The sequence below is a fragment of the Phocoena sinus genome, chromosome 6 (genome assembly GCF_008692025.1).
Source record: "Phocoena sinus isolate mPhoSin1 chromosome 6, mPhoSin1.pri, whole genome shotgun sequence".
In the NCBI taxonomy this organism is placed as follows: domain Eukaryota; kingdom Metazoa; phylum Chordata; class Mammalia; order Artiodactyla; family Phocoenidae; genus Phocoena; species Phocoena sinus.
Genome location: NC_045768.1, coordinates 68,325,541 through 68,349,988, shown reverse-complemented (window position 1 = coordinate 68,349,988; position 24,448 = coordinate 68,325,541). Strand labels below are relative to the sequence as shown.

The window sequence follows — 24,448 nt, the reverse complement described above, 5'->3', positions numbered from 1 at the left end:
AGGGAGAGGACTGGGGTTGGCGGCTTGAACATAGCCTGAAGGGGTTAGTGCACCACGACTAGCCGGGAGGGAGTTCTGGGGAAAGCCTGCACCGGCCGAAGAGGCAAGAGACTTTTTCTTCCCTCTTTGTTTCCTGGTGCGCGAGGAGAGGGGTTTAAGAGCGCTGCTTAAAGGAACTCCAGAGACGGGCGCGAGCCGCGGCTAAAAGCGCGAACCCCAGAGACGGGCGCGAGCCGCGGCTGAGGGCGCGAGCCCCCGAGACGGGCGCGAGCCGCGGCTGAAAGCGCAAACCCCAGAGACGGGCGCGAACCGCGGCTAAAACCGCGGACCCCAGAGACGGGCGGGAGACGCTAAGGCTGCTGCTGCCGCCACCAAGGGGCCTGTGTGCGAGCACAGGTCACTCTCCACACCCCTCTTCTGCGGAGCCTGTGCAGCCCGCCACTGCCAGGTTCCCGGGATCCAGGGACAACTTCCCCGGGAGTACGCACGGCGGGTCTCAGGCTGGTGCAACATCACGCCGGCCTCTGCCGCAACGTCACGCTGCCTCTGCAGCCGCAGGCCCGCCCCGCACGTAGTGCCCCTCCTACCCCCATCCCCCAACCCCCGGCCTGAGTGAGCCGGAGGCCCCGAATCAGCGGCTGCTTTAACCCCGTCCTGTCTGAGCGAAAAAACAGACGCCCTCCAGCGACCTACACGCAGAGGCAGGGCCAAATCCAAAGCTGAGCTCCTGTGAGCTGTGAGAACAAAGAAGAGAAAGGGAAATCTCTCCCAGCAGCCACAGAAGCAGCGGATTAAAGCTCCACAATCAACTTGATATACCCTGCATCTGTGGAATACCTGAATAGACAAGGAATGATCCCAAATTGAAGAGGTGGAATTTAGGAGCGAGATCTATGATTTTTTCCCTTTTCCTCTTTTTGTGAATGTGTACGTGTATGCTTCTGTGTGAGATCCTGTCTGTATACTCTTGCTTCCACCATTTGTCCTAGGGCTCTATCCGTCCATGACTTTTTTTAAAAAATTCTTTTTCTTAATAATTAAGTTTAATTGTAATAACATTATTATACTTTACCTTCGTTCTTTCTTTCTTTCCTTCCTTCCTTCCCTCCTTTAGACAACGAATCACCCCAAATTGAGGAGGTGGTCTCAGGGAGCAGGATTTATGATTTTCCCCCTTTACCTCTTTTTGTGAAGGTGTATGTGTATGCTTCTGTGTAAGATTTTCTCTGTATAGCTTTGCTTCCAACATTTGTCCTAAGGTTCTATCCGTCCTTTTTTTTTTTTTTTTCTAAATATTTTTTAATTCAATAACTATATTATACTTTATTTTATTTTTACTGTATCATCTTTCTTTCTGTCTTTTTTCCTTCTTTCCCTCCTTCCTTCCTTCCTTCCTCCCTCCCTCCCTCCCTCCCTCCTTTCCTTCTTTGCTTCTTTCTTCCTTCCTTCCTTTCCTCCTTTCCTTCTTTCTTTACTCATACTTCTACTAATTCTCCCTACTTTTTCTCCCTTTTATTCTGAGCTGTGTGGATGAAAGGCTCTTGGTGCTCCAGCCAGGAGTCAGGGCTCTGCCTCTGAGGTAGGAGAGCCAACTTCAGGACACTGGTCAACAAGAGACCTCCCAGCTCCACATAATATTAAACGGTGGAAATATCCCAGAGACCTCCATCTTAACACCAGCACCCAGCTTCACTCAACGACCAGCAAGCCACAGTGCTGGACAACCTATGCCAAACAACTAGCAAAACAGGAACACAACCCCACCCATTAGCAGAGAGGCTGCCTAAAATCATAATAAGGCCACAGACACCCCAAAACACACCACCAGACGTGAACCTGCCCACTAGAGAGACAAGATCCAGCCTCATCCAGCACAACACAGGCACTAGTCCCCTCCACAACCCACTGAAACAACCTTAGCCACTGGAGACAGACATCAAAAACAACGGGAACTACGAAAGTGCAGCCTGCAAAAAGGAGACCCCAAACACAGTAAGATAAGCAAAATGAGAAGACAGAAAAACACACAGCAGATGAAGGAGCAAGATAAAAACCCACCAGACCTAACAAATGAAGAGGAAATAGGCAATCTACCTGAAAGAGAATTCAGAATAATGATAGTAAGGATGATCCGAAATCTTGGAAGTAGAATGGACAAAATGCAAGAAACAGTTAACAAGGACCTACAAGAACTAAAGATGAAACAAGCAACGATGAACAATGCAATAAATGAAATTAAAATCACTCTAGATAGGATCAATAGCAGAATAACTGAGGCAGAAGAACGGATAAGTGACCTGGAAGATAAAGTAGTGGAAATAACTACTGCAGAGCAGAATAAAGAAAAAAGAATGAAAAGAACTGAGGACAGTCTCAGAGACCTCTGGGACAACATGAAACGCACCAACATTCGAATTATAGGGGTTCCAGAAGAAGAAGAAAGAAAGAAAGGGACTGAGAAAATATTTGAAGAGATTATAGTTGAAAACTTCCCTAATATGGGAAAGGAAATAGTTAATCAAGTCCAGGAAGCACAGAGGGTCCCATACAGGATAAATACAAGGAGAAACACGCCAAGACACATATTAATCAAACTGTCAAAAATTAAATACAAAGAAAGCATATTAAAAGCAGCAAGGGAAAAACAACAAATAACACACAAGGGAATCCCCATAAGGTTAACAGCTGATCTCTCAGCAGAAACCCTACAAGCCAGAAGGGAGTGGCAGGACATACTGAAAGTGATGAAGGAGAATAGCCTGCAACCAAGACTACTCTACCCAGCAAGGATCTCATTCACATTTGATGGAGAAATTAAAACCTTTACAGACAAGCAAAAGCTGAGAGAGTTCAGCACCACCAAACCAGCTTTACAACAAATGCTAAAGGAACTTCTCTAGACACGAAACACAAGAGAAGGAAATGACCTATAGTAGCGAACCCAAAACAATATATAAAATGGAAATAGGAACATACATATCGATAATTACCTTAAATGTAAATGGACTAAATGCTCCCACCAAAAGACACAGATTGGCTGAATGGATACAAAAACAAGACCCTTATATATGCTGTCTACAAGAGACCCACTTCAGAACTAGAGACACATACAGACTGAAAGTAAGGGGATGGAAAAAGATATTCCATGCAAATGGAAACCAAAAGAAAGCTGGAGTAGCAATTCTCATATCAGACAAAATAGACTTTAAAATAAGGACTATTAAAAGGGACAAAGAAGGACACTACATAATGATCAAGGGATCGATCCAAGAAGAAGATATAACAATTGTAAATATTTATGCACCCAACATAGGAGCACCTCAATACATAAGGCAAATACTAACAACCATAAAAGGGGAGATCAACAGTAACACATTCATAGTAGGGGACTTTAACACCCCACTTTCACCCATGGACAGATCATCCAAAATGAAAATAAATAAGGAAACACAAGCTTTAAATGATACATTAAACAAGATGGACTTAATTGATATTTATAGGACACTCCATCCAAAAACAACAGAATACACATTTTTCTCAAGTGCTCATGGAACATTCTCCAGGATAGATCATATCTTGGGTCACAAATCAAGCCTTGGTAAATTTAAGAAAACTGAAATTGTATCAAGTATCTTTTCCGACCACAACGCCATGAGACTAGATATCAATTACAGGAAAAGATCTGTAAAAAATACAAACACATGGAGGCTAAACAATACACTACTTAATAATGAAGTGATCACTGAAGAAATCAAAGAGGAAATAAAAAAATACCTAGAAACAAATGACAATGGAGACACAACGACCCAAAACCTATGGGATGCAGCAAAAGCAGTTCTAAGGGGGAAGTTTATAGCAATACAAGCCCACCTTAAGAAGCAGGAAACATCTCGAATAAACAACCTAACCTTGCACCTCAAGCAATTAGAGAAAGAAGAACAAAAAAACCCCAAAGCTAGCAGAAGGAAAGAAATCATAAAACTCAGATCAGAAATAAATGAAAAAGAAATGAAGGAAACAATAGCAAAGATCAATAAAACTAAAAGCTGGTTCTTTGAGAAGATAAACAAAATAGATAAACCACTAGCCAGACTCATCAAGAAAAAAAGGGAGAAGACTCAAATCAATAGAATTAGAAATGAAAAAGGAGAAGTAACAACTGACACTGCAGAAATAAAAAAAATCATGAGAGATTACTACAAGCAACTCTATGCCAATAAAATGGACAATCTGGAAGAAATGGACAAATTCTTAGAAATGCACAACCTGCCAAGACTGAATCAGGAAGAAATAGAAAATATGAACAGACCAATCACAAGCACTGAAATTGAAACTGTGATTAAAAACCTTCCAACAAACAAAAGTCCAGGACCAGATGGCTTCACAGGTGAATTCTATCAAACGTTTAGAGAAGAGCTAACACCTATCCTTCTCAAACTCTTCCAAAATATAGCAGAGGGAGGCACACTCCCAAATTCCTTCTACGAAGCCACCATCACCTTGATACCAAAACCAGACAAGGATGTCACAAAGAAAGAAAACTACAGGCCAATATCACTGATGAACATAGATGCAAAAATCCTCAACAAAATACTAGCAAACAGAATCCAACAGCACATTAAAAGGATCATACACCATGATCAAGTGGGGTTTATTCCAGGAATGCAAGGATTCTTCAATATACGCAAATCTATCAATGTGATAAACCATATTAACAAATTGAAGGAGAAAAACCATATGATCGTCTCAATAGATGCAGAGAAAGCTTTCGACAAAATTCAACACCCATTTATGATAAAAACCCTCCAGAAAGTAGGCATAGAGGGAACTTTCCTAAACATAATAAAAGCCATATATGACAAGCCCACAGCAAACATCATCCTCAATGGTGAAAAACTGAAAGCATTTCCACTAAGATCAGGAACAAGACAAGGTTGCCCACTCTCACCACTCTTATTCAACATAGTTTTGGAAGTTTTAGCCACAGCAATCAGAGAAGAAAAGGAAATAAAAGGAATCCAAATCGGAAAAGAAGAAGTAAAGCTGTCACTGTTTGCAGATGACATGATACTATACATAGAGAATCCTAAAGATGCTACCAGAAAACTACTAGAGCTAATCAATGAATTTGGTAAAGTAGCAGGATACAAAATTAATGCACAGAAATCTCTGGCATTCCTATATACTAATGATGAAAAATCTGAAAGTGAAATCAAGAAAACACTCCCATTTACCATTGCAACAAAAAGAATAAAATATCTAGGAATAAACCTACCTAAGGAGACGAAAGACCTGTATGCAGAAAATTATAAGACACTGATGAAAGAAATTAAAGATGATACAAATAGATGCAGAGATATACCATGTTCTTGGATGGGAAGAATCAACATTGTGAAAATGACTCTACTACCCAAAGCAATCTACAGATTCAATGCAATCCCTATCAAACTACCACTGGCATTTTTCACAGAACTAGAACAAAAAATTTCGCAATTTGTATGGAAACACAAAAGACCCCGAATAGCCAAAGCAATCTTGAGAACGAAAAAAGGAGCTGGAGGAATAAGGCTCCCTGACTTCAGACTATATTACAAAGCAACAGTAATCAAGACAGTATGGTACTGGCACAAAAACAGAAAGATAGATCAGTGGAACAGGATAGAAAGCCCAGAGATAAACCCACGCACATATGGACACCTTATCTTTGATAAAGGAGGCAGGAATGTACAGTGGAGAAAGGACAGCCTCTTCAATAAATGGTGCTGGGAAAACTGGACAGGTACATGTAAAAGTATGAGATTAGATCACTCCCTAACACCATACACAAAAATAAGCTCAAAATGGATTAAAGACCTAAATGTAAGGCCAGAAACTATCAAACTCTTAGAAGAAAACATAGGAAGAACACTCTATGACATAAATCACAGCAAGATCCTTTCTGACCCACCTCCTAGAGTAATGGAAATAAAAACAAAAATAAACAAATGGGACCTAATGAAACTTCAAAGCTTTTGCACAGCAAAGGAAACCATAACCAAGACCAAAAGACAACCCTCAGAATGGGAGAAAACATTTGCAAATGAAGCAACTGACAAAGGATTAATCTCCAAAATTTACAAGCAGCTCATGCAGCTCAATAACAAAAAAACAAACAACCCCATCCAAAAATGGGCAGAAGACCTAAATAGACATTTCTCCAAAGAAGATATACAGAATGCCGACAAACACATGAAAGAATGCTCAACATCATTAATCATTAGAGAAATGCAAATCAAAACTACAATGAGATATCATCTCACACCAGTCAGAATGGCCATCATCAAAAAATCTAGAAACAATAAATGCTGGAGAGGGTGTGGAGAAAAGGGGACACTCTTGCACTGCTGGTGGGAATGTGAATTGGTTCAGCCACTGTGGAGAACAGTATGGAGGTTCCTTAAAAAACTACAAATAGAATTACCATATGACCCAGCAATCCCACTACTTGGCATATACCCTGAGAAAACCAAAATTCAAAAAGAGTCATGTACCAAAATGTTCATTGCAGCTCTATTTACAATAGCCAGGACATGGAAACAACCTAAGCGCCCATCATCGGATGAATGGATAAAGAAGATGTGGCACATATACACAATGGAATATTACTCAGCCTTAAAAAGAAATGAAATTGAGCTATTTGTAATGAGATGGATAGACCTAGAGTCTGTCATACAGAGTGAAGTAAGTCAGAAAGAAAAAGACAAATACCGTATGCTAACACATATATATGGAATTTAAGGGAAAAAAATGTCATGAAGAACCTAGGGGTAAGATAGGAATAAAGACGCAGACCTACTGGAGAACGGACTTGAGGGTATGGGGAGGGGGAGGGGTGAGTTTTGACAGGGCGAGAGAGAGTCATGGACATATACACACTAACAAACGTAGTAAGGTAGATAGCTGGGGGGAAGCAGCCGCAAGGCACAGGGATATTAGCTCGGTGCTTTGTGACAGCCTGGAAGGGTGGGATGGGGAGAGTGGGAGGGAGGGAGACGCAAGAGGGAAGACATATGGGAACATATGTATATGTATAGCTGATTCACTTTGTTATAAAGCAGAAACTAACACACCATTGTAAAGCAATTATACCCCAATAAAGATGTTTAATTAAAAAAAAAAAAAAAAAAAAAAAAAATGATTTTGTTGGGCTTCCCTGGTGGCACAGTGGTTGAGAGTCTGCCTGCCTATGCAGGGGACATGGGTTCGTGTCCCGGTCCGGGAAGATCCCACACGCCGCAGAGCGGCTAGGCCCGTGAGCCATGGCCGCTGAGCCTGCACGTCCGGAGCCTGTGCTCCACGATGGGAGAGGCCACAACAGTGAGAGGACCACATACCACAAAAAAAAAAAAAAAAAAAAAAAATTTTGAAAGTGTTCATTTTAAAACCCAATCTAAAATCCTCAGATTTCTCTAGACTGGAGCAATTGTGTAGAATTACAAAAAGAAAATAACTTTTAATGCTCAAAGAAGGACTTTATTATAACAAACTCTGGATATTGCTCTAGCAAAGTAACTGTCTTGGATGAGCAGGACAGTTAAGAACAGAAGACAACCTCTGGCCCTGCCAAGACCGCGTCCTGCCCGATTTCAGATACTCAGACTCCAACTTTACTTTCACCTATGTTGGTGGACCCAAAAGATGGGCATGTCTCAAATATTTGAGGAGGACTTTCAAGATGGTGGAGGAGTAAGATGTATAGAGATCACCTTCCTCCCGACAAATACATCAAAAATACATCTACATGTGGAACAACTCCTACAGAACACCTACTGAATGTGAACAGAAGACCTCAGACTTCCCAAAAGGGTCTTGGTGCTCCGACCAGGTGTCAGCTCTGAGCCTCTGAGGTGGGAGAGCTGAGTTCAGGACACTGGACCACCAGAGACCTCCCAGCCCCATGTAATATCAATCAGTGAGAGCTCTCCCAGAGATCTCTGTCTCAATGCTAAGAACCAGCTCCACTCAATAACCAGCAAGCTCCAGGGCTGGACACCCCATGCCAAACAACTAGCAAGACAGGAACACAACCACACCCATTAGCAGAGAGGCTGCCTAAAATCATACTAAGTTCACAGACACCCCAAAACACACCACTGGACACGGTCCTGCCCATCAGAAAGACAAGATCCAGCCTCATTCACTGGAACACAGGCACCAGTCCCCTCCACCAGGAAGCCTACACAACCCACTGAACCAACCTTACCCACCGGGGGGCAGACACCCAAAACAACGGGAATTACGAACCTGCAGCCTGCAAAAAGGAGACTCCAAACACAGTAAGTTGAGCAAACTAAGAAGACAGAGAAATACACAGCAGATGAAGGAGCAAGGTAAAAACCCACCAGAGCAAACAAATGAAAAGGAAATACTCAGTCTACCTGAAAGAGAATTCAGAGTAATGATAGTAAAGATGATTCAAAATCTTGGAAACAGAATGGAGAAAATACAAGAAACGTTTAACAAGGACCTAGAAGAACTAAAGAGCAAACAAAAAATGATGAACAACACAATAAATGAAATTAAAAATTCTCTAGAAGGAATCAAGAGCAGAAGAACTAAGGCAGAAGAACTAATAAGTGACCTGGAAGATAAAGAGTGGAAATAACAACCACAGAGCAGAATAAAGAAAAAACAATGAAAAGACTTGAGGGTAGTCTCAGAGACCTCTGGGACAACACTAAACATACCAACATTCGAATTATAGGGGTCCTAGAGAAGAAGTGAAAAAGAAAGCGTCAGAGAAAATATTTGAAGAGATTATAGTTGAAAACTTCCCTAACACAGGAAAGGAAAGAGCCAATCAAGTCCAGGAAGCACAGAGAGTCCCATACAGGATAAATCCAAGGAGAAGCACGCCAAGACACATATTAATCAAACTATCAAAAATTAAATTAAGAAAAAATATTAAAAGCAGCAAGGGAAAAGCAACAAATAACATACAAGGGAATCTTAAGGGGATTCAGCTTAACAGCTGATCATTCAGCAGAAACTCTGCAAGCCAGAAGGGAGTGGAAGGACGTATTAAAAGTGATGAAAGGGAAGAACCTACAACCAAGGTTACTCTACCCAGCGAGGATCTCATTCAGATTTGACGGAGAAATTAAAACCTTTACAGACAAGAGAAAGCTCAGAGAATTCAGCACCATCAAACCAGCTTTACAACAAATGCTAAATGAACTTCTCTAGGCAGGAAACACAGGAGTGGGAAAAGACCTACAATACAAACCCAAACAAATAGAAAAATGGTAATAGGAACATATCGATAATTACCTTAAATGTAAATGGATTAAATGCTCCAACCAAAAGACACAGACTGGCTGAATAGATATAAAAACAAGACCTGTATATATGCTGTCTACAAGAGACCCACTGCAGACCCAGGGACACATGCAGACTGAAAGTGAGGGGATGGAAGAAGATATTCCATGCAAATGGAAAATGAAAGAAAACTGGAGCAGCAATTCACATATCAAACAAAATAGACTTTAAAATAAAGACTATTACAAGAGACAAAGAAGGGCACGACATAATGATCAAGGGAACAACCCAAGAAGAAGATATAACGATTGTAAATATTTATGCACTCAACATAGGAGCACCTCAATGCATAAGGCAAATGCTAACAGCCATAATGGGGAAATCGACAGTAACACAATCATAGTAGGGTACTTTAACACCTCACTTTCACCAATGGACAGATCATCAATGAAAATAAATAAGGAAACACAAGCTTTAAATGATACATTAAACAAGATGGACTTAATTGATGTTTACAGGACATTCCATCCAAAAACAGCAGAATACACTACCTTCTCAAATGCTCATGGAACATTCTCCAGGATAGATCATATCTTGGGTCACAAATCAAGCCTCAGTAAATTTAAGAAAATTGAAATCATATCAAGTATCTTTTCTGACCACAATGCTATGAGACTAGACATCAATTACAGGAAAAAAAATCTGTAAAAAATACAAACACATGGAGGCTAAACAATATGCTACTAAACAAACAAGAGACCACTGAAGAAATCAAAGTGGAAATCAAAAAATACTTAGAAACAAATGACAATGAAAACACGATGACGAAAAACCTAAGGGAGGAAGCAAAAGCAGTTCTAAGAGGGAAGTTTATAGCTATACAAGCCTACCTCAAGAAACAAGAAAAATCTGAAACAAACAACCTAACTTTACACCTAAAGAAATTAGAGAAAGAGCAACAAAAAAAATCCAAAGTTAGCAGAAGGAAAGAAAACAAAAAAGTCAGATCAGAAGTAAATGAAAAAGAAATGAAGGAAACCATAGCAAAGACCAATAAAACTAAAAGCTGGTTCTTTTTTATTTATTTTTTTTTTTTGCAGTATGTGGGCCTCTCACTGTTGTGGCCTCTCCCGTTGCGGAGCACAGGCTCTGGACGCACAGGCTCAGCGGCCATGGCTCACGGGCCCAGCTGCTCCGCAGCATGTGGGATCTTCCCGGACCGGGGCACAAACCCACATCCCCTGCATCGGCAGGTGGACTCTCAACCACTGTGCCACCAGGGAAGCCCTAAAAGCTGGTTCTTTGAGAAGATAAACAAAATTGATAAACAATTAGCCAGACCCATCAAGAAAAAAAGAGAGAAGACTCAAATCCACAGAATTAGAAATAGAAAAGGAGAAGTAACAACTGACACTGCAGAAATAGAAAGGATCATGAGAGATTACTACAAGCAACTCTATGCCAATAAAATGGACAACCTGGAAGAAATGGATAAATTCTTAGAAAAGCACAATCTTCTGAGACTGAACCAGGAAGAAATAGGAAATATAAACAGACCAATCACAAGCACTGAAATTGAAACTGTGATTAAAAATCTTCCAACAAACAAAAGTCCAGGACCAGATGGCTTCACAGGCAAATTCTATCAAACTTTTAGAGAAGAGCTAACACCTATCCTTCTCAAACTCTTCCAAAATATAGCAGAGGGAGGCACACTCTCAAACTCATTTTACGAGACCACCATTACCCTAATACCAAAACCAGACAAAGATGTCACAAAAAAGGAAAACTACAGGCCAATATCACTGATAAACATAGATGCAAAAATCCTCAACAAAATACTAGCAAACAGAATCCAACAGCACATTAAAAGGATCATACACCATGATCAAGTGGGGTTTATCCCAGGAATGCAAGGATTCTTCAATATATGCAAATCAACCAATGTGATAAACCATATTAACAGATTGAAGGATAAAAACCACATGATAATCTCAGTAGATGCAGAAAAAGCTTTTGAAAAAATTCAACACCAACTTATGATAAAAACCCTCCAGAAAGCAGGCATAGAGGGAACTTACCTCAACATAAAAAAGGGCATATATGACAAACCCACAGCCAACATGATTCTCAACGGAAAAACTGAAACCATTTGCACTAAGATCAGGAACAAAACAAGGGTGCCCACTCTCACCACTATTATTCAACATGGTTTTGGAAGTTGTAGCCACAGCAATCAGAGAAGAAAAAGAAATAAAAGGAATACAAGTCAGAAAAAAAGAAGTAAACCTGTCACTGTTTGCAGATGACATGACACTATACAGAGAGAATCCTAAAGATGCTACCAGAAAACTACTAGAGCTAATCAATGAATTTGGTAGAGTAGCAGGACACAAAATTAATGCACAGAAATCTTTTGCATTCCTATACACGGATGACGAAAAATCTGGAAGAGAAATTAAACATTCCCATTTACCATTGCAACAAAAAAATAAAATACCCAGGAATAAACCTACCTAAGGACACAGAAGACCTGTATGCAGAAAACTATAAGACACTGATGAAAGAAATGAAAGATGATACAAACAGATGGAGAGATATACCATGTTCTTGGATTGGAAGAATCAACATTGTGAAAATGACTATACTACCCAAAGCAATCTACAAATTCAATGCCATACCTATCAAACTACCACTGGCATTTTTCACAGAACTAGAACAAAAAAATTCACAATCTGTATGGAAACACAAAAGACCCCGAAGAGTCAAAGCAATCTTGAGAAAGGAAAACAGAACTGTAGGAATCAGGCTCCTGGACTTCAGACTATACTACAGAGCTACAGTAATCAAGACAGTATGGTACTGGAACAAGAACACAAATATAGATCAATGGAACAGGATAGAAAGTCAGAGATAAACCCATGCACATATGGTCACCTTATCATTAATAAAGGAGGAAGAATACACAATGGATAAAAGACAGCTCTTCAATTGTGGTGCTGTGAAAACTGGACAGCTGGATGTAAAAGAATGAGATTAGAACACTCCCTAACACCATACACAAAAATAAACTCAAAATGGATTAAAGACCTAAATGTAAGGCCAGACACTATAAAACTCTTAGAGGAAAACACGGGCAGAACACTCTATGACATAAATCACAGCAAGATCCTTTTTGACCCACCTCCTAGAGAAATGGAAAAAAAACCAAAAATAAACAAATGGGACCTAATGAAACTTGAAAGCTTTTGCACAGCAAAGGAAACCATAAACAAGATGAAAAGACAACCCTCAGAATGGAAGAAAATATTTGCAAATGAAGCAACTGACAAAGGATTAATCTCCAAAATATACAAGCAGCTCATGCAGCTCAATATCAAAAAAACAAACAACCCAATCCAAAAATGGGCAGAAGACCTAAACAGACATTTCTCCAAAGATATAGAAATTGCCAACAAACACATGGAAGGATGCTCAATATCACTAATCATTAGAAAAATGCAAATCAAAACTGCAATGAGGTATCACCTCACACCAGTCAGAATGGCCATCATCAAAACATCTACAAACAATAAATGCTGGAGAGGGTGTGGAGAAAAGGGAACCCTCTTGCACTCTTGGTGGGAATGTAAATTGATACAGCCACTATGGAGAACAGGATGGAGGTTCCTTAAAAAACTAAAAATAGAACTACCATACGACCCAGCAATCCCACTACTGGGCATATACCCTGAGAAAACCATAATTCAAAAAGAGTCATGTACCACAATATTCACTGCAGCTCTATTTACAGTAGCCAGGACATGGAAACAACCTAAGTGTCCATCGACAGATGAATGGATAAAGAAGATGTGGCACATATATACAATGGAATGTCACTCAGCCATAAAAAGAAACGAAATTGAGTTATTTATAGTGAGGTGGATGGACCCAGAGTCTGTCAGACAGAGTGAAGTACGTCAAACAAATACTGTATGCTAACACATATATATGGAATCTAAAAAAAAAAAAAAAAAAGGTTGTGAAGAACCTAGGGGTAGGACGGGAATAAAGCCGCAGACGTAGAGAATGGACTAGAGGACACGGGGAGGGGGAAGGGTAAGCTGGGACGAAGTGAGAGAGTAGTATGGACATACATACACTACCAAATGTAAAAAAGATAGCTAGTGGGAAGCAGCCACATAGCACAGGGAGAGCAGCCTGGTGCTTTCTGACCACCTAGAGGGGTGGGATAGCGAGAATGGGAGGGAGACGCAAGAGGGAGGGGATATGGGGAATATATGTATATGTATAGCTGATTCACTTTGTTATACAGCAGAAACTAACACAACATTTTAAAGCAATTATTCTCCAATAAAGATGTTAAAAAAAAAAAAGAAGAGGATATATATATATTTTTTTAAACTTTCTAGGCCAGAAATCATGCATTCCAGTTCTTTAATATACTTTACACCAGTGGTCCTGAACCTTTTGGGCACCAAGGACTGGTTTCATGGAAGAAAATTTTTCCATGGCCGGGCACTGGGAGGGGAGAAAGGTTTAAGCTGTAATGAGAGCGATGGGGAGTGGCAGATGAAGCTTCGCTTGTTCACCTGCAGCTCACCTCTTGCTGTGCGGCCTGGTTCCTAACAGGCCTTGCACCGGTACCAGTCCGCAGCCCAGTGGTTGCGGGCCCCTGCTTTACACTATCTACATCTAATACTATATATAGTTAATGTCCCATAAATGGTTATTAACATTCCCCTGACACTCCCTCTTTATTTTGAAAATTTTAAAAAAATTGACTGATTTAGAGATTATTTTAAAAATTATTTAATTTTCATCCTACTTGAAAACTTAAGCCATAATTCAGTGGAAGCAGTCCTCAATTCTACATCTGTTAAAAAATTAGAGGTGTATTACACACATACCAAACACATCACAGGAATTTTTATTTAGAACTCTACTTGTGACAATAATACCTTATATTTACATGGCACTGAAGAGTTTCACTTCTCCTAAAATATACTATTTATTCCTTCACCCCAAACTTGTAACATGGGCGAAGAGGATGCTACCATCCCGATTTTATGATGAAGAAATCAAGCCTCTGAGGAGTATAATGAGTAACCCAAGGTCAGAGAACAGGGGGGTATTCCAGAAGACGAGGGAAAGCCAGTTATTTTTAAACTCACCAGCATATTCAGAAACTCTGTGGAGTTCTCTGTTTCACATAGATCTTTTTAATATTATACATTACCATCCTATCACTGGAAGAATTTCATTTAAATAAAGGAATCCCCAAAGCTAGCCAATTTCTCTGAATCTTAACGTCCTGTCTTTAGGAGAACTTAATTTCAATAAATGAATTTCAAAAGTTCCTTAACTTCTCTGATCCTTAGTTTCGCTGTAAAACAGGGAAAGCAACACCTACTTTATAATATTGTTGTGAACAGATACAGGTATGGCTATAGATATGTATATCATATATAGATGTACAGCATGGAACACAGTATTTTGTAAATATCATTTTATCTCTCTATTCCAAGTCTCTTTAAGGATAGGAACTGAAACACCGTTTATTTTTTAAACGCTCCAAGACCCCTAGCACACAGCCAGCTGAATGAGAAATTAGAATCATATGCTCTCAATTCCTTCCCTAAAAGGTTACATTTATCAAGTTTTCTACAATGTTGAATATGCTACACACACTACAACATTTTAGCTGTTTTTAATGTCAGGCATTGTTAAAGAAAAGCTTGGATTTCGGATAGCTAAGTGTTTGTGGCATAGAAGAACATAATACGTAAGGGGAATATAGAAAAGGAACAACAAATGTTCAGACTGGTCTCAGAGCTTTAAATGCCTTGTATAAAGACATGGGTTTTTAAGTTTACAAAAGAAATTCAAAGCAGTTAAGACAATGGGATTTCTAGAAATAGAAAGTCTTTGTTGATCCACAGGTCAAGTAAAGTGCAAGTAGAAGGAAAGCTTTCTGTTTGGCTCTGCAGTGCTCAGCAGCGGGCTTCTGACCCCCACATGGCGCAGGCAGCCTCCCTCTTGTTCTGCTGAGAAGTGACTCACATTCCACAAGCCGGGGCATTAACGCAAGCTTTTGGCTGACACAGTCGCCTTTGTATACTCCCCGAGGAAGATGGGGAGGAACCTACAAGGTTGTTGAGGGAAGAGGGTAGGATGGAGAGAGCAGGCCAGGCAAGCATGGAATATTTGCAGATGTCTCTGCACTTGCCAAGTCAAAGAGAAATACAGAGAACTTAGGCTGGTGCCAACCTGAACAGTCAGCAGTACACAGCACCAGACGTAGGAAGAGTCACAGCCTATTCTTCTGTGGTTCTACAAAGAGCTAATAGACAACTGACAGGTCATCAGGCAAGCAGCAAATTCATTATTTTATTCCACAGATATTTTTTGAGTGTCTCCTAGTGTCACGCTTCATACTAGGTACCACATAATAAGAGACAAAGAAGACAAAGCATCAGCCCTACAAGATGGTTCCTGAAATAGGGACCTGAGATAAAATATGCAGGGAAATACCACATACTATACCCCAATTATGGAAATTCCAAAGGATATTAATTAATATCTTAAGATCCCTGAAACAAAGAAATCCATTTTACTCTATTTAACTGTGTTCCCAATGTGTTTACCCAGGGAAACATTTTCTTACGTATCATCTTTTGACACCAGCTGATACGTCTCAGAATATACTAAGATATGGTGTTCTTCATTTGCCAAAAAGCAAGATAGGAAAAAAAATTATTTTTATTTGCTGCATGTTGATAAAAAGCCAGTCTTTGAGTTGTAGATTTATTAATAATTGTCTCATTTGATGATAAATTCTCAATGATTAGAGATGGGTTGGAAGATTCTTCTACTTGCCATTTAATACAGTATTGTGTACAGAGAGGTGTTTAAGACATTGGAAAAGAGGGTATGGAAAAAAGGGGACCCTCCTACACTGCTGGTGGGAATGTAAATTAGTGCAGCCACTATGGAGAACAGTATGGAGGTTCCTTAAAAAACTAAAAATAGAGCTACCTTATGATCCAGCAATCCCACTCCTGGCCATATATATGGAGAAAACCATAATTCAAAAAGACACATGCACCCCAATGTTCACTGCAGCACTATTTACAGTAGCCAAGACATGGAAACAACTTAAATGCCCATCGACAGAGGAATGGATAAAGACGATTCCAGTATACAATGGAATATTACACAGCCATAAACAAGAATGAAATAATGCCATTTGTAGCAATATGGATGAAACTAGAGATTATCATATTAAGCGAAGTCAGACAAATATGTGATACCACTTATATGTGGTATCTAAAAAAAATGATACAAATGAACTTATTTACAAAACAGAAATAGACTCACAGACATAGAAAACAAACTTATGGTTACCAAAGGGGGTAAGGGGGGTCGGAGGTAGGGAATAGATAAATTAGGAGTTTGGGATTAACATATATACATTACTACATATAAAATAAACAACAAGGACCTACTGTATAGCACAGGGAACTATATTCAATATCTTGTAATAACTTATAGTGGAAAAGAATCTGAAGAAGAATATGTGTATATGTGTAACTGAATCACTTTGCTGTATGCCTGAAACTAAGACAACATTGCAAATTAACTATACTTCAATTTAAAAAATGGTTAAAAATAGACACTGGAGAATGTTTGAGACGGCTGGTTTCATCACCTGCCTTCTCAATGATTAATTTAGTTGGTATGGCTGGCAAGGCAGGTGGCTACATTCTCTCTCACCGTGTTGTGCATTCCTTGGGTAACCTTCCAATAAAGGCACACTGCACTATGTTCAAATGAATCTGCTCTAATCTATTCTGGCTTTCTTGACAGAACCATGATGCCAATCATCAAAATATATTTAAAGGTTATTAATCAACAATTCTGAAAGACCTGCTTAAAAAATTAGATAACCTCTTTCTCAGTTAAATGGACAAACTTTCCATGGGAATCATAAATTCTGTCATTTCACATATATGGGATACAAAAGCTCTTTCTCAAGAACACTGTACTCAAGGATTGTACCTAAAAGGTTTCCTCAAAAAATCTACAGGTGTATATATATTCCACAACTTTCTATAAACATTTTAGATTTGGTGGGTTTTTTTTGACAAGGGGATGGGATGCTCTTTGATTTTACTTTTTTTCAATTTTTTATACAGTCCAGTTTATTAATTTGTTTAATGGATTTTTGACTTGAATAATATATATATATATTTTAATACAGCAGGTTCTTATCAGTCATCAATTTTATATACATCAGTGTATACATGTCAATCCCAATTGCCCAATTCATCACACCACCACCATCACCCCGCGCCCCTTTCCCCCCATGGTGTCCATACGTTTGTTCTCTATATCTGTGTCTCAATTTCTGCCCTGCAAACTGGTTCATCTGTACCATTTTTCTAGGTTCCACATAGATGTGTTAATAAACGATATTTGTTTTTCTCTTTCTGACTTACTTCACTCTGTATGACAGTCTCTAGATCCATTCACGTCTCAACAAATGACTCAATTTCCTTCCTTTATATGGCTGAGTAGTATTCCACTGTACATATGTACCACATCTTCTTTATCCATTTGTCTGTCGATGGGCATTTAGCTTGCTTCCATGACCTTGCTATTGTAAAGAGTGCTGCAATGAACACTGGGGTGCATGTGCCTTTTTTTTTTTTTTTTTTTTTTTGCAGTACATGGTCCTCTCACTGCTGTGGCCTCTCCCATTGCAGAGCACAGGCTCCGGATGCACAGGCTCAGCAGCCATGGCTAACGGGCCCAGCCACTCCGCGGCATGTGGGATCTTCCCGGACCGGGGCATAAACCCGTGTCCCATGCATCGGCAGACAGACTCTCAACCACTGCACCACCAGGGAAGCCCCATGTGCCTTTTTGAATTATGGTTTTCTCTGGGTATATGCCCAGTAGTGGGATTGCTGGATCATATGGTAATGCTATTTTTAGATTTTTAAGGAACCTCCATACTGTTCTCCATAGTGGCTGTATCAATTTAAATTCCCACCAACAGTGCAAGAGGGTTCCCTATTTTCCACACCCTCTCCAGCATTAGTTGTTTGTAGATCTTCTGATGATGCCCATTCTAACTGGTGTGAGGTGATACCTCACTGTAGTTTTGATTTGCATTTCTCTGATAATTAGTGATGTTGAGCAGCTTTTCATGTGCTTCTTGGCCATCTGTATATCTTCTTTGGAAAAATGTATGTTTAGGACTTCTGCCCATTTTTGGATTGTTTCTTTTTTTTAACATTGAGCTGCATGAGCTGTTGATATATTTTGGAGATTAATCCTTTGTCTGTTGATTCATTTGCAAATATTTTCTCCCATTCTGAGGGTTGTCTTTTTGTCTTGTTTATGGTTTCCTTTGCTGTGCAAAAGCTTTTAAGTTTCATTAGGTCCCATTTGTTTATTTTTGTTTTTATTTCCATTAATCTAGGAGGTGGATCAAAAAAGATCTTGCTGTGTTTTATGTCAAAGAGTGTTCTTCCTATGTTTTCCTCTTAGAGTTTTACAGTGTCCAGTCTTATATTTAGGTCTCGAATCCATTTTGAGTGTACTTTTGTGTATGGTGTTAGGGAGTGCTCTAATTTCATTCTTTTAAACATAGCTGTCCAGTTTTCCCAGCACCACTTATTGAAGAGACTGTCTTTTCTCCATTGTATATCCTTGCCTCCTGTGTCACAGATTAGTTGACCATAGGTGTGTGTGTGGGTTTATCTCTGGACTTTCTATCTTGTTCCATTGATCTATGTTTCTGTTTCTGTTCCAGTACCATATTGTCTTGATTACTGTAGCTTTATAGTACAGTCTGAAGTCAGGAGTCTGATTCCTCCTGCTCCGTTCTTTTTCCCTCAAGACTGCTTTGGCTATTTGGGATCTTTTGTGTCTCCATACAAATGTTAAGATTATTTGTTCTAGTTCTGTAAAAAATGCCATTGGTAATTTGATAGGGATTGCATTGAATCTGTAGATTGCTTTGGGTAGTATAGTCATTTTCACAATATTGATTCTTCCAATGCAAGAACATGGTATATCTCTGCATCTGTTGGTATCATCTTTAATTTCTTTCATTAGTGTCTTATAGTTTTCTGCATACAGGTCTTTTGTCTCCCTAGGTACGTTTATTCCTAGGTATTTTATTCTTTTTGTTGCAATGGTAAACGGGAGTCTTTCTTTAATTTCTCTATCAGATTTTTCAACATTAGTGTATAGGAATGCAAGAGATTTCTATGCATTAATTTTGTATCCTGCAACTTTACCAAAATCATTGATTAGCTCTAGTAGTTTTCTATGTATAGTATCATGTCATCTGCAAACAGTGACAGTTTTACTTCTTCTTTTCCAATTTGTATTCCTTTTATTTCTGTTTCTTCTCTGATTGCTGTGGCTAGGACTTCCAAAACTATGTTGAATAACAGTGGTGAGAGTGGACATCCTTGTCTTGTTCCTGATCTTAGAGAAAATGCTTTCAGTTTTTCACCATTGAGAATGATGTTTGCTGTGGGTTTGTTGCATATGGCCTTTACTATGTTGAGGTAGGTTTCCTCTAGGCCCACCTTTCTGGAGAGTTTTTATCATAAATGGGTGTTGAATTTGTCAAAAGCTTTTTCTGCGTCTATTGAGATGATCGTATGGTTTTTATTCTTCAGTTTGTTAATATGGTGCATCACATTGATTGATTTGCGTATATTGAAGAATCCTTGCATTCCTGGGATAAATCCCACTTGGTCATGGTGTATGATCCTCTTAATGTGCTGTTGGATTCTGTTTGCTAGTATTTTGTTGAGGATTTTTGCATCTATATTCATCAGTGATATTGGTCTGTAATTTTCTTTTTTTGTAGTATTTTGTCTGGTTTTAGTATCAGTGTGATGGTGGCCTCATAGAATGAGTTTGCGAGTGTTCCTTCCTTTGCAATTTTCTGGAAGAGTTTGAGAAGGATGGGTGTTAGCTCTTCTCTAAATGTTTGATAGAATTTGCCTGTGAAGCCATCTGGTCCTGGACTTTTGTTTGTTGGAAGATTTTTTATCACAGTTTCAATTTCAGTGCTTGTGATTTGTCTGCTCATATTTTCTATTTCTTCCTTGTTCAGTCTTGGAAGGTTATCCTTTTGTAAGAATTTGTCCATTTCTTCCAGGTTGTCCATTGTATTGGCATAGAGCCGCTTGTAGTAGTCTCTTAAGATGCTTTGTATTTCTGCGCTGTCTGTTGTAACTTCTCCTACTTCATTTCTAATTTTATTGATTTGAGTTCTCTCTATCTTTTTCTTGCTGAGTCTGGCTAATGGTTTATCAATTTTCTTTAACTTCTCAAAGAACCAGCTTTTAGTTTTATTGATCTTCGCTATTCTTTTGTTTGCTTCTATTTCATTTATTTCTTCTCTGATCTTTACGATTTCTTTCCTTCTGCTAACTTTGGGTTTTGTTTGTTCTTCTTTCTCTGGTTCCTTTAGGTGTGAGGTTAGATTGTTTATTCCAGATTTTTCTTGTTTTTGAGGTAGCCTTGTATAGCTATAAATTTCCCGCGTAGAACTGCTTTTGCTGCATCCCATAGGTTTTGGATCGTCGTGTTTTCATTGCCATTTGTCTCTATGTATTTTTTGATTTCCTCTTTGATTATTCAGTGATCTCTTGGTCATTATTAATGTATTGTTTAGCCTCCATGTGTTTGTGTTTTTTAAGTTTTTTTCCCGGTAATTCATTTCTAATCTCATAGTGTTGTGGTCAGAAAGATGCTTGATATGATTTCAATTTTCTTAAATGTACTGAGGTTTGATTTGCGACCCAAGATGTGATCCTGGAGAATGTTCTGTGTGTACTTAAGAAGAAAGTGTAACCTGTTGCTTTTGGATGGAATGTCCTGTAAATAACAATTGAATCTATCTGGTGTATTGTGTCATTTAACGCTTCTGTTTCCTTATTTATTTTCATTTTGGGTGATCTGTCCATTGGTGTTAGTGAGGTGTTAAAATCCCCCACTATTATTGTGTTACTGTCGATTTCCTTTTTTATAGCTGTTAGCAGTTGCCTTATGTATTGAGGTGCTCCTATGTTGGGTGCATATATATTTATAAGAGCTATATCTTCTTCTTGGATTGATCCCTTGATCTTTATGTAGTGTCCTTCCTTGTCTCTTGTAACATTCTTTATTTTAAAGTCTATTTTATCTGATATGAGTATTGCTACTCCAGCTTTCTTTTGATTTCCATTTGCTTGGAATATCTTTTACCATCCCCTCAGTTTCAGTCTGAATGTGTCCCTAGGTCTGAAGTGGGTCTCTCATAGACAGCATATATATGCATCTTGTTTTTGTAACCATTCAGCAAGCCTGTGTCTTTTGGTTGGAGCATTTAATCCATTCACGTTTAGGGTAATTATCAATATGTATGCTTCTATTACCATTTTCTTAATTGTTTTGGGTTTGTTTTTGTAGGTCCTTTTCTTCTCTTGCGTTTCCCACTTAGAGAAGTTCCTTTAGCATTTGTTGTAGAGCTGGTTTGGTGGTGCTAAATTCTCTTAGCTTTTGCTTGTCTGTAAAGCTTTTGATTTCTCCATCGAATCTGAATGAGATCCTTGCTGGGTAGAGTAATCTTGGTTGTAGGTTCTTCCCTTTCATCACTTTAAGTATATCATGCCACTCCCTTCTGGCTTGTAGAGTTTCTGCCTAGAAATCAGCTGTTAACCTTATGGGAATTCCCTTGCATGTTATTTGTTGTTTTTCCCTTGCTGCTTTTAATATTTTTTCTTTGTCTTTAATTTTTGCCAATTTGATTACCATGTGTCTCGGCATGTTTCTCCTTGGGTTTATCCTGTATGGGACTCTCTGCACTTCCTGTACTTGGGTGGCTCTATTTCCTTTCCCATGTTAGGGAAGTTTTTGACTAAAATCTCTTCAAATATTTTCTGTGGTCCTTCTCTCTCTTCTCCTTCTGGGACCCCTATAATGTGAATGCTGTTGCATTTAATGTTGTCCTAGAGGTCTCTTATGTTGTCTTCATCTTCATTTCTTTTCATTCTTTTTTCTTTATTCTGTTCCGCAGCAGTGAATTCCACCATTCTGTCTTCCGGGTCACTTATTCGTTCTTCTGCCTCAGTTACTCTGCTATTGATTCCTTCTAGTGTAGCTTTCATTTCAGTTATTGTATTGTTCATCTCTGTTCGTTTGTTCTTTAATTCTTCTAGGTCTTTGTTAAACATTTCTTGCATCTTCTCGATCTTTGCCTCCTTTCTTTTTCCGAGGTCCTGGATCATCTTCACTATCATTATTCTGAATTATTTTTCTGGAAGGTTGCCTATCTCCACTTCATTTAGGTGTTTTTCTGGGGTTTTATCTGGTTCCTTCGTCTGGTACATAGCCCTCTGCCTTTTCATCTTGTCTATGTTTCTGTGAATGTGGTCTTTGTTCCACAGGCTGCAGGATTGTAGTTCTTCTTGCTTCTGCTTACATTTGTTCTTAATTTTGTCATATGTGGATTAGTGTGATTTATTGCTGTATCAGAGAAAAATGACAATAATAATTTTTGAAAAGATAGGATTTTGTATTCTCGTATCTGAGTTTGTCTTATTTTTAGATCTGTTGGTAAGTTCATGTTTTTAAAGACTCTTCTTTCTAAGCCTATGAGGCTGAAACTTAATCTTATTATTAAAATGAAAGTGCCTTTAAAAAAATTTATTTATTTTTGGCTGCTTCTGGTCTTTGTTGTGGTGCATGGGCTTCTCATTGTGGTGGCATGTCTTGTTGCAGAGCACGGGCTCTAGGTGCATGGGCTTCAGTAGTTGTTGCTCACGGGCTCTAGAGTGCAGGCTCAATAGTTGTGGCCTATGTGCTTAGTTGCTCCACGGCATGTGGGACCTTCCCGGATCAGGGCTTGAACCCATGTGCCCTGCATTAGCAATCGGATTATTAACCACTGCCACACCAGGGAAGTCCTGAAACAGCCATTGTTAATACAGTTGGGTACATATAAAAATAGTTTTCCCATGGAAGCAACTGAAATGTCCACTGACAGATGAATGGATAAAGAAGACGTGGAATACACATACACACACACACACACACACACACACACACACACACACACACAGTGGAATACTACTCAGCCATAAAATAAGGAAATAATGCCATTTGCAGCAACATGGATGGACCGAGAGGTTATCACACTAAGTGAAGTAAGTCAGACAGAAAGACAAATACTATATGATATCCCTTATATGTGGAATCTAAAATATGATACAAATGAACTTATTTACAAAACAGAAACAGACGTAGCAAACAAACTTATGGTTACAAAGGGGAAAGGGGGTGTGGGGAAGGGATATATCAGGAGTCTGGTATTAGCTGATAGAAAGTACTATGTATAAAATCTATAAATAACAAGGTCCTGCTGTGTAGCACAGGGAACTACATTAAATATCCTGTAATAAGCCATAATGGAAAAGAATATGAAAAAGAATATGTATACATATATATTATATACATAATCTGAAAAAAATATATGTATATATATATATAACTAAGAATATATGTGTGTGTGTATGTGTATGTGTATATATCTATCTATATCTGAATCAGTTTGCTGTACACCGGAAAGTAACACAACATTGTAAATCAACTACAGTTCAATAAAAATGTAGTCTGCCAATCTTGAGGAGGTTTGAATGGTATATTTTTTCTCTTCATGACAACTTTATTACTCTTAAAATATATCCAATAAACTAATGTGAAATTGAGAATTTGAGTTCTTCAAACCCCCCACCGCATTGTTTATCAGCCTTGCACACTGGAGGATGCATACTGGACAGGCCAAAGAAGGTGCAGCCTCCTCTACAGTTGAGGAACTTCATCCTTACAGTTTCCTAGGCCAAAAACCTTGGAATCACCCTTGACTTCACCTTTACCTCTAATCACTTAGAAAGTCCTACTGTCCCTAGAGTCAACATACTATATTTCATCGATTTTGAGAGCAACAACCTTTCGCGTTTTTACATATATAAAATCAGAATGTGCCTCACAATAAATAGCATTTATATTCTCTCTCGCAGAGGTAGTGATCCTGTCATCGTTTTCTTTGCCTGCAGAGGTGCCAACCTCCAAACAG

The 24,448-nt window shown here is 38.9% G+C and overlaps 1 protein-coding gene across 2 annotated transcripts in view; it reads right to left on the bottom strand.

The window, feature by feature from the left end:
• The window catches only part of ADAMTSL1 (ADAMTS like 1), a 480,443-nt gene that overhangs the window by 291,154 nt on the left and 164,841 nt on the right, over positions 1 to 24,448 (bottom strand). The gene's annotated exons all lie outside the window — the stretch shown is intronic.